This window comes from Podarcis cretensis (assembly GCF_951804945.1).
Source record: "Podarcis cretensis genome assembly, chromosome: 5".
Taxonomy (NCBI): domain Eukaryota; kingdom Metazoa; phylum Chordata; class Lepidosauria; order Squamata; family Lacertidae; genus Podarcis; species Podarcis cretensis.
This window is the reverse complement of record NC_137174.1, coordinates 330,613-347,490: the sequence shown is the minus strand read 5'-3', so window position 1 is coordinate 347,490 and position 16,878 is coordinate 330,613. Positions and strand designations below refer to the sequence as shown.

The 16,878-nt window shown below is 49.4% G+C and overlaps 1 long non-coding RNA gene across 1 annotated transcript; it reads right to left on the bottom strand.

Moving 5' to 3' along the window:
* Positions 1-10,684: 10,684 nt before the first annotated feature.
* On the bottom strand, positions 10,685-12,461 carry LOC307215624. The gene is made up of 2 exons (XR_013838594.1): positions 12,417-12,461; positions 10,685-11,311 (listed from the first exon to the last, which is right to left on the bottom strand). It is a non-coding gene; the product is annotated as an uncharacterized lncRNA (long non-coding RNA).
* Positions 12,462-16,878: the final 4,417 nt, after the last annotated feature.

Genomic DNA, 16,878 nt, shown 5'->3' with positions numbered 1-16,878 from the left:
CCTCCCTGCGCTCCCGCTGAGTCCCTGACATCCATCCCCCCCTCGAAGCCCCCCCTTCCCCCCTCCCCCTCTTCTGGCGTGGGTTCCGGGTGCTCCAATGCTATGGGGGTGCCTGCCGGATACCGGTCTTCCCCCCTGGCATGCTGCCAGTCCGTGACGGGTACATCGACGTCGCTCTCCTCCGCTTCCATCTCGTTGCCGGCGTGCTCGAAACCAGGATCCTCCCCCAACCCGTCCATGCCCCCTTGTTCCCCCATTTCCTCTGGGTAGTCTGCGTGCCAGGGCCCTCTGAGCAGTCTCCTGCGCCACTCCTCCTCGGGTTGAGTGTCCCACCAATAAGAGCGCTCCGCACCCAAGTCTGAGACCGACCCCTCCGGCGAGGTAGTCTCTGGAACCGTCTCCTCAGCCGAGGAGAACCCCTGAAACGTACTGGCTGAGAGTGTGGGGGTGAAAAGATATTCATCAAAATAATCCTCCGGCATGGGCCTGTGTGGGAAGAGTGCGTGGAACTCGTCTTTGAGGTAGTGCTCCTCCACCGCATAGTACGGCACCCAGCTGTTGGCGCTGGCCGGGGCACCTTCCCTTGCGATGAGATATTCGACGCCCTCTTCCCCCCATCTCGAGTCCAAAATCTCCGTCACCTCGTTGAGTGGCCCCGCCCTCGGCGACCCCCCTGTCATGGGTGCATCTCTAAGCGGACTGGGAGCTGTTCCTGGCTCCTGAAACCTGTGAGGTGCCTTGTAGGGCGTTAGCACCGATCTATGAAAGACCGGGTGCATTCTGGAACCCTCCGGTAGTGTCAAACGGAAAGCCACTGGGTTGATCTGTGCCTCGACTAGGTAAGGGCCCAACTGCTTGTGTCCTAGCTTCTTCTTAGCTAAGGATCTGGCCGGCACTGCCTGGGCCGCTAACCAGACCCAGTCCCCTACCCGTATGTCCTCCCCCACTCTTCTGTGTTTGTCTGCTTGCATCTTGTATACGTGTTTTGCTAGGTCTAACTGTCTACGGAGCTGTTCATGGACCTCCTGTAACTCCTCTGCCAATGCCTCTGCTCCCTGTGGCTCCCCCTCCCCCTCTTTCTCTAAGCCCGGGAAGGTCCTGGGATGTCGCCCGTGGTTGGCAAAAAACGGTGTCACCCCCGTGGACACATGTTGTGTGTTGTTGTAGGCAAACTCGGCCAGGGGCAGATAGTCCACCCAGGTCGAGGGCTGCTGGTTGGCGTAACATCTCAGGTACTGCTGCATGACGGCGTTGACCCTCTCCGCTTGTCCGTTGGTCTGCGGGTGTCTTGCCGACGCTAGGTTGACCTTGACGTTCAGGATTCCCATCAGCTTCCGCCAGAAACTCGAGATGAACTGGCGCCCCCTGTCGGACAGGATAGACCGTGGCAGGCCGTGCACCTTGAACACGTGGTCTATGAACAGCTTGGCTGTCTGTTCCGCTGTGGCCACCTTCGCGCAAGGAATGAAGTGCGCCATCTTGGTGAACATGTCGACTACCACGAGTACTGCTGTTTTGCCCCTCGAGCTGGGCAGGTCAGTGACAAAGTCCAAGGCTACCCTCTCCCACGGTTCGGACGGGGTCTGTAGCGGTTCTAACAGTCCCGCCGGCGGTCTGTGTACTGGCTTGGCCCTTTGGCAGGTGTCGCACCTCGTGACGTAATCCGCGACTTCTCCCCGCATCTTGGGCCACCAAAAGTCTCTGGCTACTAATTCCACTGTCTTTTCCTTGCCGAAATGTCCGGCGCTTGGTGCGTCGTGTAGCTGTTGCAGTACTGTCGCGCGGAGTTCATCTCCCGGTACGTAGATGGCCCCCTTGCGGAGGAGCAGTCCGTCGCGTATCTGGAACTCGTCGTCCTTTGCCGTGCCGCTGCGCACCTCCTCCATCTTGGAGCGCGCGAAGGAATCTGTTAGCAGCTCGCGCCGTATCGCTTCCAGGTCTACTGTGGCAGAAGCGCATGCCCACGCCTTGGGTGCGAAAATGTGTTTGGCCGCTACCGGTGCTGCTTCCTCCAGATACTGCGGCTTCCTGGATAGCGCATCAGCCATGACGTTGTTGTCTCCGGGGATATATTCTATCCTGAAGTCGAAATCCGCAAAGAACTCCGCCCAGCGGATGTGTCTCTGGTTCAGGAACCGCGCCGTGCGCCAGTACTCCAGGTTCTTATGGTCCGTGCGAACTTGCACCGTGTGTTTGGCTCCGATGAGGAAGTGCCGCCACGCCTTGAATGCTGCATGAATGGCCAGCAACTCTCTGTCCCAGATGGTGTAGTTCTGCTCCGACTTGCTGAGTTTCCTGGAGTAGAAAGCACACGGCCTCCAATCCCCTTGCGGGTCTCGCTGCAACAGGACTGCCCCCACGGCTCTGTCGGAGGCATCCGTCTCCACCCTCATGGGCTTGCTGGGGTTCACATGCAGCAGTTGTTCCTCGGAAGCAAAAAGACGCTTGAGTTTCTGAAAGGACTGCTCCTCCTGCTCCGTCCAGATGAACTTCTTCTTCTTGGAGCTGAGGGTGTCCGTGATGGCCGCCGTCTGCATAGCGAAACCCTTGATGAACTTGCGATAAAAGTTAGCAAAGCCGACAAACCTCTGGACCTCCTTCCGATTGCGCGGGCTCTTCCAGTCCAGTACTGATCGTACCTTGGCACTGTCCATGGCGATTCCCTTGTCGGACAGCTTGTAGCCCAGGAAATCCACCTCCGTCATGTCGAACTGGCATTTCTCCAGCTTGGCGTAAAGCCTGTGCTCCCGTAGTCTTTGCAGGACTTCCTTGACATCTCCCTCGTGAGCCTCCTGCGATTCCGAGAAGATCAGAATGTCGTCCAGGAAGCAGACACACTTCTTGTAGAGGAGCCCCGCTAACACGTGATGCATGAATGCTTGGAAGCAGTGGGAGCCATTTTGTAAACCGAAGGGCATAACCCTATACTCATAGGTGCCCAAGGGCGTGAACATGGCCGTCTTCCACTCGTCGCCCTCCCGCATGCGTATAAGATTGTACGCCCCTCGTAGATCCAGCTTGGTGAAGATGCGTCCCTTCCTCACCGTCGCGAGCAAGTCGTCGATCTTGGGCATCGGGAAAGCCGTGGGCTTGGTTTTCGAATTTAAAATTCTGAAATCAACTACAAGCCTCTTCTGGGGCGTGTCCTTCTTCTTCACAAAGAACACAGGACTGCCCCCCACTGCTTTGGATTCTCGGATGAATCCCCGCTTCAAATTGTGATCTATGAACTCCCTGAGCTCTTGCAGTTCGTCTTCAGACATGGAGTACAGTTTTCCGGTCGGCAGCGTTGCCCCCGGCAGGAGGTCAATCTTGCAGTCGTAGGGTCTGTGGGGAGGCAGCTTGTCCGCTTCCTTCTCGCAGAAGACCTCCAAAAACGCCTTGTACTTGTCGGGTACCGCTTGCAGCATGCCCAGTTGTAGCTGTGGGTCATCCTCTTGCCCCTCGTCCTCCTGGTTAGTCATGATGCAATGTTCTGAGCAGTAGGAGGAGCAGAAGGTCAATTTACGCTGGTACCATGCCAATGCCGGGCTGTGCCTGTCCAACCAGCTCATGCCCAACACTATGGGCGTGTCTGACAGTTGGGTGACGTTGAAGCTGATGACTTCGCGGTGATTTCCAATGCGCATCACCATTGGCGGCGTTTGCTGTACCACCTGTCCCCCCAGCAATTCTCTTCCATCGACTGTCACTACTTTCAGGGGCATCGTGGCAGGCAGGAGCGCTATGCTATGTTGCTTGATGAAATCCACCCCCATAAAGTCTGCATTGCTACCAGAGTCAATGGTAATAGGCACTTCCATGGTGAGCCCATTGGGAAGCTGGAGTGTTGCGGTGAGCTGCACCACTGGTTTGGGCGGGAGGGGGTCTGTGGGCTGTAAGATTCCTGGGGACTGCTTTACTGATTCGTCTGGCTGGGCCCCAGCGGCTCTGCTTCCAGCCAGACTTCGTCGTTTCCCTGCTGCGGTTCCCTCTGCTGAACTGCTTCTGTTACTTTTGCTGAGGCTGCATTGTGCTTGTGGAGCCTCTGGGGGCACTCTTTTGCCATATGCTGAGCACTTTCGCAGATGTAACACTTCCTGTTCCCTCTAGGAGGCTTCACCTTGGCTGCTCCTGGTGTGAGGGCTCTGGTCGCTGACTGAGCCTTGGCACCACCTATCTCCATCGGCTCCTCTCCCCCTCCCAGTGGAGGCGTGGATTGAGCGCGCGCTGAGTCTCTGGGAAAGAAAGGAGGTGCCCTTGCTGGCGTGCGTCCCCAACGCCCTTCATCTTTGCTCCAGGGACGTTCTTCCAGCCGCACCCCAATCGTCAGCGCCTTCTGGACCACTTCTTGAGTGCTCCGTGGCCTCTCCCCCCTTGCGATTTCGTCTTTCACAGCCCCGTTGAGCCCCTCCCAGAACAGGTCCCTGACGGACGCTGAGTCCTTTTCCCATCCCAGCGCGTTGACCAATGCAAAAAAGCGGGAATGATATTGCCTTACAGTGGCTCTGCCTTGTTTCAGACCGTGAATCTCTCTTCTAGCGACATCCACATCTATCTCTGATAAAAAACAAGCGTCCATCGCCTTAATGAAGGCTTTTGCGTTTTGGAGGGCTGGATCATTATCTCTCCACAGATTGCGCAACCACGCTTTAGCTTCTCCATGGAGATGCGTTAGTATGAAGCCTACTTTCTCCTGCTCATCTCTAAAGTCCTTCTCCAGCAACTTTAGCGCAAAAACTACGTCTGCTCTGAAGTTAGGATATTGCTGCAGACTCCCATCGAAATGCGACACCAGGCTCCCCCCTCTCTTCCCGAGCCCGATCCCTTCGGATTTGGCTGCCGGTGGCCCCTGTTTAGTCAACATTTCCAACCTGTTTTGCAGATCCTTGCAGACAGCATCTGATTCCTCTTCTCTCCTCCTTGCCGCTCGTATTTCTGCGTTAAGTTGTACCACTGCTTCTTGCAAAGCTGCCAGTCGTTCTTCTGTAGTCATCTTGTGCTGCTTTTGTGAGCTCGCGAAGCACCAATCTTCGCCCCTCGCTGCGTCCTCTCACGTTGCGAGGTTCTTTGAAATTTGAGACAGGACTTACTGTCAGAGCTGCCTCCAGGTCCCAGCTCACAGAGGACCAACGCTAGGCTGTAGTTATGTACAAAAGTCTTTATTGAGATTCAGTCTCCATTTTAAAGCCGCAGCGTGCAGCTCTACGTCCCGACCTTAGACCGGCGAAGTCCTGTCTGAGTCTCCTCCCCCTCCACACCAGTTTAAGACTCTCGCTTTGCTCCACCTCTTCCTAAATTCCTTTCTCCTCTGGGTCCTCCTGCCCGCTAGGGTCTCATCCTTCCTGGACTCCTCTGACGCTGACCCTGACGATTCTTGCCCCTCCTTCCGGCGGGCTTTAGGACCTGGTTCCCTATCCGGGCTACCTTCTGTGCCGCTCGCCTGTACCTTTGAACTTGGCGCGCGCGCCCAGCCTGCAACTTTCCTCTTAACCGTTAACTCGCTCTCTGATGGAGGCGTGGTCCACCCTGACTCATCTTCTCTCGCTGGTGGTGCATGTGTGGGCTCTGACACCTGGAACTCCTCCCCCCCACTACGCTCTGGTGGGGAAGCTGGTCCTGATTTGCAACTGCTGCTCTGGGAGTCCCCGCTGGCCCCTTGCTTCTGGGGTGTCCCCCTTGGGTCGCCCCTTGTCCTGCCCATCGGCGCCCCCTTCTGTGAATCTTCCGATTCGCTGGAGAGGCTCATGGAATCTATCGAGCTGCTGTCATATTCTCCTACGCTGCCCTCGGATTGCTCCCCCTCGCTTTCCATCTCCTCTCCTCCCTGCGCTCCCGCTGAGTCCCTGACAACAAATATATTGAAATATATTATTGTGGAGTTTACATTAGACATCAAATTGCACCAAAGGCCAAATATTCTTCTGGTCACCTACTTTTGACTTGACTTGTATGTCCCATTTGTTCCATGTTTAAACTGTTTCATTTCCAATTGCTGCTGCTACGCAGTCAGAATTAAGAAAGGATGGACTTCCGGGTTAGTGCCATCGGCAATGGCGGAATTCCTCTGACTCAGAGGAACCCGCTCCGCCAAAATCGGGTCTGGCCACCACGGCGAAGGCGGAGACCCTTTAAAAATCCCAGGCGGAGGAAGCCTGGGAATGTGGGATTCGGCTCACACCAGGAGCGCGCCCCCTACTCACACGGAAACCCCTTTTCGGGGGTTCCGAAGTGACGCGGGGTGAGTGGCGCGGTGTCTCGAATCGACTGCTATTTTTGCGGAGTGAAGCCGCACAGCCATTGTCGGAGAGCGCTGACTTCTTTTTGTGGACATTCGGATTTCAAACAACAACCCGTGAGTAGTACGGAAATTGGATTTTTAAAAATATTCTTAAATTCGGCACGATTGGGGAAGGTCCAAACAGGAAGTCCGCCTCCCCTTTCTGTAAATAATTTAAAGCAAAGAACCTGTCAACTAAGGTCGTGGAGAGATTTTTTTTCTTCTTTTTTTCTGTAAAGGACTTTAATTCTACGGATTGATACTATAAGAAATTCTATCTGGAAGCAGGGGAGCCTGCAGGAAAAGAATTAAATTTGGGAATTCTGGGAAATGATATATAACGAGTTGAAAAAGGTATTTAAGTATACCTTCCCTAAGAAACCAGAGGCCTTTCTTTTGGGCATTGTCGGCCAGAGGGTGTTAAAGAAGGATCAAACATTTTTTATGTATGCAACAACAGCAGCAAGGATACTTGTCGCTAAGCACTGGAAAACCCAAGATTTGCCCACACTGGAAGAATGGCAGATGCAACTGATAGACTATATGGAGCTAGCAGAAATGACTGGCCGAATCCGAGACCTGGGAGAAGAGGCTGTGGAGGAGGACTGGAAGAAATTTAAGGATTATTTACAAAAATATTGTAAATTGTATGAATGCTAAGAAAGATGTAAGATTATCAACAATATGGCACCAATAAGTTAGTTAAAAGGAATATGAAGATAAATGAAGATATAAGAAAAGATAAATTTTGGATAAATATTATGTTAAAATTAAGCTTTTAAGGTTTGGGTTAAATTATCTAAAATTAGGGATACAATATTGGAAAATTCCAATATAAGAATTGAAATAGGGTGATAAATTGCTGGGTAAAGCTCGAAAATTTGGAACGCAGGAACGAGAGATGCGAGGAAGTCCAAAGAAGTGAATATGTGGATATTGAAAAATTATATGTTATATTTGTTTGTTTTTTCTATTGTATTAAGAAAATTTTTAATAAAATGTTTATATAAAAAAAGAAAGAATTAAATTTGGGAATTGATGTGCCACCCCACCCCCCGGACCCGGGAGTGGTCCATGAGGGCCCATCAATGAAGAATAGAACAATTTGACAGCTGTCAAGCTAGCTGTCAAGACACAAAAAGAGGACTTTATTTCTGTTGTTTATATTTGTTACAAGCTTGCTTTTGAAAAGAAGGAAGGACTGTTACAATTTAACTGGACTTTTGGATCTGTGCTGAAAGGAGTAAAAAGAAACTTAAATTCCCCTAGAGGGAGCTTTGGGATATTGCAGAGAATGGCTGTTGGAAAGGAAATCCAGTCTGAACTGAATAGGACATTCTTTCTCTTGGGAAAGTTGCAAGGTCAAATTGGTGTTTTGACTACAAATGTTACAACTTTGGACACAAGAGTGAGTACCATCATTGAACTTGATAAGAACTTGGCACAGGAATTTTATTCAACTGAACAAACAGGGAAATTTGAGTAGGAGAATTATGTTGTCTCTGAAGAGAAGAAAGGGGGAGCCATAACCCTGCAGATGCGAAAGGAGAGCTGCAATTTGAGGCCTGACATGATGGCAACAAGGGGAAATAAATTTTTGAAGATGGAAGCTTGGCCTGAATTGGAAAGTGAAAGATGGAGAGATCTCCTTACGTGGAGATCAGATGACCCTAGGATTATAAATTTGATTCAGGTGGAAGTTGGAGCTTTGGGGACATTTGGATCTGAAAGGAGAATGAAACAAGATTTGGAATACCCCATAGGCCTTACTTTTAAGTACGGAGGTTTGGCTGGAAGGAATGTGGATGCTGTTGGGTTGGAGCTTCCCCGAGATTTGGCTTTCAATACTAAAGACTATCAAAAAGACTGGCAGAGGGGACATGAGAGAGACTTAAGAGCCTCGGATGTAAGATCTCCGGGCTAATGGCTTTTTGAGATTGATGGACTTATGTTGGGGACTGAAACCGGGAAGGGGGTATGGGTGGAATGGAAATTGGGAACTCAAAGGGTATACAATATAATTTGCTTTTTTGTTTTTCATGAGAGTTGGGAAATTCGTGGAAGGGAATCTTTTTCAACCTTAGAGAAATGTCTCAAGAATAAGTATTGATATATAGGTTTGGATGAGAGTTAAGATTGGATAAAGTAAAAGTGGTTTTTAAAATAAATTAAATTACTTAAATGAAAATAAGGTTGGAAGGATTTGCAGAAATAACGATTTGAACTAGAATACAAAAATGGGAGGTGTGAGGAGGTCAAGGAAATAAGTAAAGGAAGAAAGTTATGCAAAGGTTTAATCTGTTCTTTTTTCTTTTTTTTCAAGCGAGTGTATTTTCTTTTTTGTTGTTGTATTTTGTATTTTTCTTTTTTCTTTCTGTAACTCTTAAACTTGGAATAAATATTATTTTTTTAAAAAAGAAAGGATATGCTTTATACCAGACATAATTGCAAATTTAATAATTTGCCATTCTTTTATTCTTGATAGGACTTAGCAGACAAGCATATAAACTAGACTTTAAAAAGCCAGCCTTATGAGATTCCCAAAAATGAAGTGATAAATTTGAGCATAGAGTCAGAAGAAAAGCCACAGAAAAAATTCATTTACTGGATTTGGATAGGTTTAAAATAAAACTGTTAAGGTTAGCATAAAATGATGTCCTCCTAGGTTCAATAGGAGTAAATGGACATAGGAATGTAGCCTTGATCTATTAAAAAGCAGATAATTAATCACCTAAATCCCAATTCTATAGCTGGACGTAGGGCTCATCCACACTTCCACTAGGGGTGTAGTGGGGGGGGCAGGGGGGCCATGGCCCTGGGCACACAATTTTTAAGGGGGTGTAAACCAGGTGCCCCCATGTAGGTAACCCCAACATGGCCGGTCCAGTGCTCCTCTCCGCTCAAGGGCTGGTAAAACTACCCCCTGCAGGGGTGGGCGGGCAGCTCAGCACTGGCCCACTTTGTTCTGGTGGGGGTGGCATCACTCCATCGGTGCATGCGCAGATTACCCCCCCCCCTCAAATATTCTCTGCCCATCTAGGGACATATTACAGTTTCCATGCTCAGAACCAATATGTGATTCTGGTAGCCTAATGCAGAGGGTTGTTTCTGAAGCAGTCCTGATTCCTCCCATATCTGCTCTAAGTGGCTGTGCTGGAGAGGCCTTATAACAGGTAGCTTTCCTACTAGGGGTGACTTTCCCACAGCCCAATCCATCACATAGTTTTTCTGTATTTTCACAGAAGTAACTCATTTTACATCATTTTTGTTTTCCATCTTATATAGTTCTCTTCTTTAGGAACATGAGATAAATTTGGATGTGAGAGGAATGGGAACAGGGATTTTTTCATAATAATTTTCCTAAAATTCATTCCCACCCCCCCTTTTTTAACATGGTGTATAAGAAGGGTTTTCAGGTCTCCTGCTCCTGCCCATACAGCACACAAATGTGGCTTGTTCTATTAACTGCAAATGTTTCCCTTTTTGCTTTGATGCTTACCTGTAGCTTTTCTGAAGCTCCCTCTAACTATAACAGGACAATTCTTGGTTGCTGTGGTTTGCTTGATAATATTTCGGGGTTTGGGAATGTCCTCATCCCCTTCTAATTGGTTTTACTTCGGGTTCTTTGCAAGCCTTGGTCGTTTCAATTGACAAATAAATTTCTGAATATTTTTTGCCACTGTGTCATATCTCTTGAATCAGTTGTTATCTTCAAGTTTATCCCATTAAAAAAAGAAACCCCACACCTCTGCATTTTGACAGCCAGTACATTGCTCTATACTAGGGATGGGGGCTAAATGCAGGTCCTCCTTGCCCCTCTCTATGGGCTCGTCCACACTTCCTCTTGTCCTACTGCTTTCCCCTTGGGTGAATCTTGGTGAGCCAGGACTTCCCTTTGCAAAAGCCATGCTGGCTCTGCTTCAGCAAGGCTTGTTCTTTGTTTGGTTATTTTACCTTTAACAGTACTTCCCACTAGTATTCCCGGGACATGTTAAACTAATTAGCCATAATTTCTAGGATCCCCACTCCGCACTGGATCCCCATTTAAAAATCAGCAGAGGGGCCCCCTCTTGGTAGTTCCATCACCCTCAGAAGTTTAAGGAGACAGGTATCCAGGAGAGGACATTCTCTGTGGCAGTTATGGCATTATCTCCCTACAGAGGTGCATTTGGCATCTTCACTATAGTTTTTGGAAGTATAAATAAGTCACAGCCTTAATAAGCCAAGAAGGCCGAATATTTGTCTTACAAGTGTGAACACCATGATAGAGATTTTCAAAATCACCCAGCAGTGTTATTATTAAAATATTTAAGTATTTTAATAAGTATTAAAATGACAACTTCTGCCTTTAAATGTGTTAGTGATCTAGCAGTAATGGGGGGGGGGAATCAGAGTTGCAAGTTAAAGAGTTTTGCAAATTGAAACATAAATCAGTCACCATTTTTTAATTAACTCAGCCAAGAATAAAAATAACAAGTTGTTTCAAGTCTTACAATAAATTCTAAATCACTAGCCAATCTCATATTTTAGTATAGTTAGATGTACCTCTCACTGAAATGCCTGCCATGCTGGTATGGATGCTGGCAAAGGGGGAAATTATTTCCTCTCTTCTGCATACATGTTTCCTACTAAGATCTTCAGATATTTTCCTGAATTCAAGAGAGGCATTTCAAATTTGGGCAATAAATATATTTCTCTGTGTCCAGTTTCTCAGTATTATCAGTATTATATTTATGTTCTCAGGATAAAGGCTGTATGTCCCTAACGAAGCATAAGGAGTAGAACAGTGGTTTGAATAAATTACTGTGAAACCTTTAATTAAGGCAATATCTTGCTGACATACATGAATGTGTCAGATTTCACAGGACTCCCCAACCACCAAAGAGACCAACAAAAGGTGTATTATTCTTTCTATTTCCTCATCGGCATACTTATTACAATTTTACAAAAGATTGTACCATTTGGCATTGGCATGAATCAAATATACTTAGTAGTTCACAAATAGTCGCAGGTGGTTTTGGATGGGGATGGATGTGTCACGTCCAGTGGAAACTGATGAGAAAAACAATGCAGATAATAAATGGCAACAGCAGCAACAACAAAAACTACATAGCACTTCAATGTATTATTATGCAATCCTTCAACAAAACATACAATTTTTTTGCAGAACAAGAACAAACTGTGCAAAGGTGTAAGAAGGAGCCCACACACCCAGGAATGTTGGCAGGGAGGCTTGTCTGTCTGCCTCCAGCCATGTTTTAAGACTCTGCTTGCTCAGATGAATGGCTGAACACAGGTGCAGTAAATGCACACAAAGAGTGTCAGGAGTCAAGAAACATTTGCAGCGGTTACATTTTACACCATGGTTGCCCACTTCTGTTACTTATGTGGCTGGGATCCTGTCCTGGAACCTCCAGTTGCAGGAGATAAAGGTGGTTAGATGCAGTTCCCAAAACAATGCCCACTCCCCCCCCCATGGAAAACCTCTAAGCCTTTTAGTATCTTAAAGACAAAAAAAATGTGGTTTTTGTGGACCACAAAAATGCTCTGAGCTAGTGGAGGCTTACAACTCCCAGCAAAACACATACTGTACACAAACACACATGCCAACCTTGAGAAACAACTGAGCATGTGCCGTTTAAAATATGAGACTCCTCATTGCCCCAGTCCCACCCACCCCAGGCAGCTCTGCAGTGTTGAGCAGACACAGCACCTCAGTGGTGTGGGTGACTCTCCAAGGATGACTCCAATGGATGCCCATGTGCTTCATCATACAAAACAGTTCCTGCTGCCTGCAAGCTCTCCACCCTGAGCTCCCACACTCTCTCCTCACCTACAATAAGTAGGCAGCCCCTCTCTAGGAGTTGTAGGACTACTCTTATAGAACCAGTGTCACAATATACTATAGTCTCTTAGGCTGCAGCTCCTTCCACAATCTTTCCTTGCTGCCCTTTATATTTAAAAATCCTAGGTCAAGAAACCTCAAAATTGGGCAGAAAAATGTGTTGTTTCATGGAAGGCTCTTTGAACCCTTTCTGTGAATGGCAGTGAATGGGGGGGGGGTTCCCTCCTTTTGCTGCACACCCTCTGCCCAGAGGAGGGCTGAGGTGGTACAAGGGGCTGCAGAAGAAAAGGGGAATTTGCAAAAATCACTCACCCTCCTTCACTTTCTCCTCAGAAGATGGATTGAAGATTCCTCTGTGAATGAAAAGAAAACAATGGATACAGTCCACTGACTTCCCTCTTTTTCTGCAATCAGTTACATGCAATCCCAGTAACTCTGACACTTTGGATAGAACAAACTCGTTTGATCAGAAATGATGCTTCCTAATATTTATGGCGGTTTCAAAGTGAGTCTGGTGCTATTAAAAATCTAGCAGGCTGTGACAACACTGGAGACTGAAATCTCCTATAACAACTTTGCATGCTATATTACTTTTTCGTTTTTAGAACTTTTGCATGGCAAGTCCCCTCCCCCATGTGAAATGAAGACACTGGACACATTATTTAAGGTTAATGGGCATAAAAAGGCCACAACTTTATTGATTACAGAATTGAAAGGTATTGGCCTTAGGCATTGGCTCCTATCGACTACCCGGCATGGAGACCTGGAAGGGTTATCCACAAGCCGTGGGAGTCCTGTTGAAGTATGCCAACTAGGATCCCACGGGTGTCACCGCTCGGGGGCATGCCGGAGGCCCTTACCTCCCTAGGTTTCGGACAAGGCAACGCCCCCTGAGTCCTCTACCGGACTACCCTTTTCATTGGGGGAAGGTGATGGCGCTTCCTTCCCCCGATTCATTTGCATAACAATTAACCCCTGCAAATGCCTAACCATCAAGTGTTAATGCAGAAAACATTCAGGATCTTGTTTTTAATTACAGATTATCTCGAACGTGAGGTATTGGTTTGTGCTGATGTTGTAATTCCTCATTTCTTCTCTGATCCTGCCAAATGAATCCTTATAAGCCTATGCTGTGCCTGCTTGCAAACCAATGGTGGATGTGAATATTTTTTTCCCCAAGTCTGTGTGGTCAACAGTTCATTACTCATGAAAGAGACAGCAGGACCTGAATCTCTCAATGGACACTTGCTTAACTTTACTCTGTTTGTTGACTTTGCTATATGTAGCTTGTCCCACAGGGTCCCAGGCTTCTCTACTAGGAGCAATTAAGATGCAAGGGTTGCCATTTAGACAAATTGATTCAAATGTTTTCCTCCCCCTTTTTGTTGGCACAAAGGGTTGGTGGGAACAAAGTTAAAAAAAAACCCTTTCTATTTGTTTTAATACAAAAAATTACCAATAATACTGAATATAAATAAAAGAGGAAAGGTACTTCCTGCAAATTTATGAAAGCGTCTGAAAATAGTTTCAAGTCTTCAGCCAAAGTTAATACAGTCATTATAGCCAAAATTTCCATGAAAGCATGTGTATTTGGGTGTATGTACCAGTAAAACTGCATAAATAAATACAGCACCTTTTCCAGCCAAAGATTTGCTGTCTCATAACTGGTATGTGTCCACCTTCCCCATCCCCTACCTTCTCACTGGAAGAGGGAGGAAAACATTTTCATTAGCAAAAGCGTTTTACAGAACCATGCATTTTCTTCTTGGGATTTTACATGGAATATTGGCTTGAGGTAAAGGGACCCCTGACCATTAGGTCCAGTCATGACCGACTCGCTTTATTGGCCGAGGAAGCTGGCATTTGTCCGTAGACAGCTTCTGGGTCATGTGACCAGCATGACTAAGCCGCTTCTGGCGAACCAGAGCAGTGCACGGAAACTCCGTTTACCGTCCTGCTGGAGCGGTACCTATTTATCTACTTGCACTTTGACATGCTTTCGAACTGCTAGGTTGGCAGTTGAGTTTGGAATAATTGTTAAACATCTGTCTGCATTTTCCCATGTTTGGAAAAAGCATGTGTCAGAGCTGCCTCCAGGTCCCAGCTCACAGAGGACCAACGCTAGGCTGTAGTTATGTACAAAAGTCTTTATTGAGATTGTTTCCATTTTAAAGCCGCAGCGTGCAGCTCTACGTCCCGACCTTAGACCGGCAAAGTCCCGTCTGAGTCTCCTCCCCTTCCACACCAGTTTAAGACCCTCGCCTTGCTCCACCTCTTCCTAAGTTCCTTTCTCCTCTGGGCCCTCCTGCCCGCTAGGGTCTCATCTTTCCTGGACTCCTCTGACGCTGACCCTGACGATTCTTGCCCCTCCTTCCGGCGGGCTTTAGGACCTGGTTCCCTATCTGGGCTACCTTCTGTGCCGCTCGCCTGTACCTTTGAACTTGGCGCGCGCGCCCAGCCTGCAACTTTCCTCTTGACCGTTAACTCACTCTCCGATGGAGGCGTGGTCAACCCTGACTCATCTTCTCTCGCTGGTGGTGCATATGTGGGCTCTGATACCTGGAACTCCTCCCCCCCACTGCGCTCTGGTGGGGAAGCTGGTCCTGATTTCCAACTGCTGCTCTGGGAGTCCCCGCTGGCCCCTTGCTTCTGGGGTGTCCCCCTTGGGTCCCCCCTTGCCCTGCCCATCGGCGCCCCCTTCTGTGAATCTTCCGATTCGCTGGAGAGGCTCATGGAATCTCTCGGGCTGCTGTCATCTTCTCCTACGCTGCCCTCGGATTGCTCCCCCTCGCTCTCCATCTCTTCTCCTCCCTGCGCTCCCGCTGAGTCCCTGACATCCATCCCCCCTCGAAGCCCCCCCTTCCCCCCTCCCTCTCTTCTGGCGTGGGTTCCGGGTGCTCCAATGCTGTGGGGGTGCATGCCGGATACCGGTCTTTCCCCCTGGCATGCTGCCAGTCCGTGACGGGTACATCGACGTCGCTCTCCTCCGCTTCCATCTCGTTGCCGGCGTGCTCGAACCCAGGATCCTCCCCCAACCCGTCCATGCCCCCTTGTTCCCCCATTTCCTCTGGGGCGTCTGCGTGCCAGGGCCCTCTGAGCAGTCCCCTGCGCCACTCCTCCTCGGGTTGAGTGTCCCACCAATAAGAGCGTTCCGCACCCAAGTCTGAGACCGACCCCTCCGGCGAGGTAGTCTCTGGAACCGTCTCCTCAGCCGAGGAGAACCCCTGAAACGTACTGGCTGAGAGTGTGGGGGTGAAAAGATATTCGTCAAAATAATCCTCCGGCATGGGCCTGTGTGGGAAGAGTGCGTGGAACTCGTCTTTGAGGTAGTGCTCCTCCACCGCATAGTACGGCACCCAGCTGTTGGCGCTGGCCGGGGCACCTTCCCTTGCGAGGAGATATTCGACCCCCTCTTCCCCCCATCTCGAGTCCAAAATCTCCGTCACCTCGTTGAGTGGCCCCGCCCTCGGCGACCCCCCTGTCCTGGGTGCGTCACTAAGCGGACTGGGAGCCGTCCCTGGCTCCTGAAACCTGTGAGGTGCCTTGTAGGGCGTTAGCACCGATCTATGAAAGACCGGGTGCATTCTGGAACCCTCCGGTAGTGTCAAACGGAAAGCCACTGGGTTGATCTGTGCCTCGACTAGGTAAGGGCCCAGCTGCTTATGTCCTAGCTTCTTCTTAGCTAAGGATCTGGCCGGCACTGCCTGGGCCGCTAACCAGACCCGGTCCCCTACCTGTATGTCCTCCCCCACTCTTCTGTGTTTGTCTGCTTGCACCTTGTATGCGTGTTTTGCTAGGTCTAACTGTCTACGGAGCTGTTCATGGACCTCCTGTAACTCCTCTGCCAATGCCTCTGCTCCCTGCGGCTCCCCCTCCCCCTCTTTCTCTAAGCCCGGGAAGGTCCTGGGATGTCGCCCGTTGTTGGCGAAAAACGGTGTCACCCCCGTGGACACGTGTTGTGTGTTGTTGTAGGCAAACGCGGCCAGGGGCAGGTAGTCCACCCAGGTCGAGGGCTGCTGGTTAGCGTAGCATCTCAGGTACTGCTGCATGATGGCGTTGACCCGCTCCGCTTGTCCGTTGGTCTGCGGGTGTCTTGCCGACGCTAGGTTGACCTTGACGTTCAGGATTCCCATCAGCTTCCGCCAGAAACTCGAGATGAACTGGTACCCCCGGTCGGACAGGATAGACCGTGGCAGGCCGTGCACCTTGAACACGTGGTCTATGAACAGCTTGGCTGTCTGTTCCGCTGTGGCCACCTTCGCGCAAGGAATGAAATGCGACATCTTGGTGAACATGTCGACCACCACGAGTACTGCTGTTTTGCCCCTCGAGCTGGGCAGGTCAGTGACAAAGTCCAAGGCCACCCTCTCCCACAGTTCGGACGGGGTCTGTAGCGGTTCTAACAGTCCCGCCGGCGGTCTGTGTACTGGTTTGGCCCTTTGGCATGTGTCGCACCTCGTGATGTAATCCGCGACTTCTCCCCGCATCTTGGGCCACCAAAAGTCTCTGGCTACTAATTCCACCATCTTTTCCTTGCCGAAATGTCCGGCGCTGGGTGCGTCATGTAGCTGTTGCAGTACTGTCGCGCGGAGTTCATCTCCCGGTACGTAGATGGCCCCCTTCGGGAGGAGCAGTCCGTCACGTATCTGGAACTCGTCGTCCTTCGCCGTGCCGCTGCGCACCTCCTCCATCTTGGAGCGCGCGAAGGAATCTGTTCGCAGCTCGCGTTGTATCGCTTCCAGGTCTACGGTGGCTGAAGTGCATGCCCATGCCT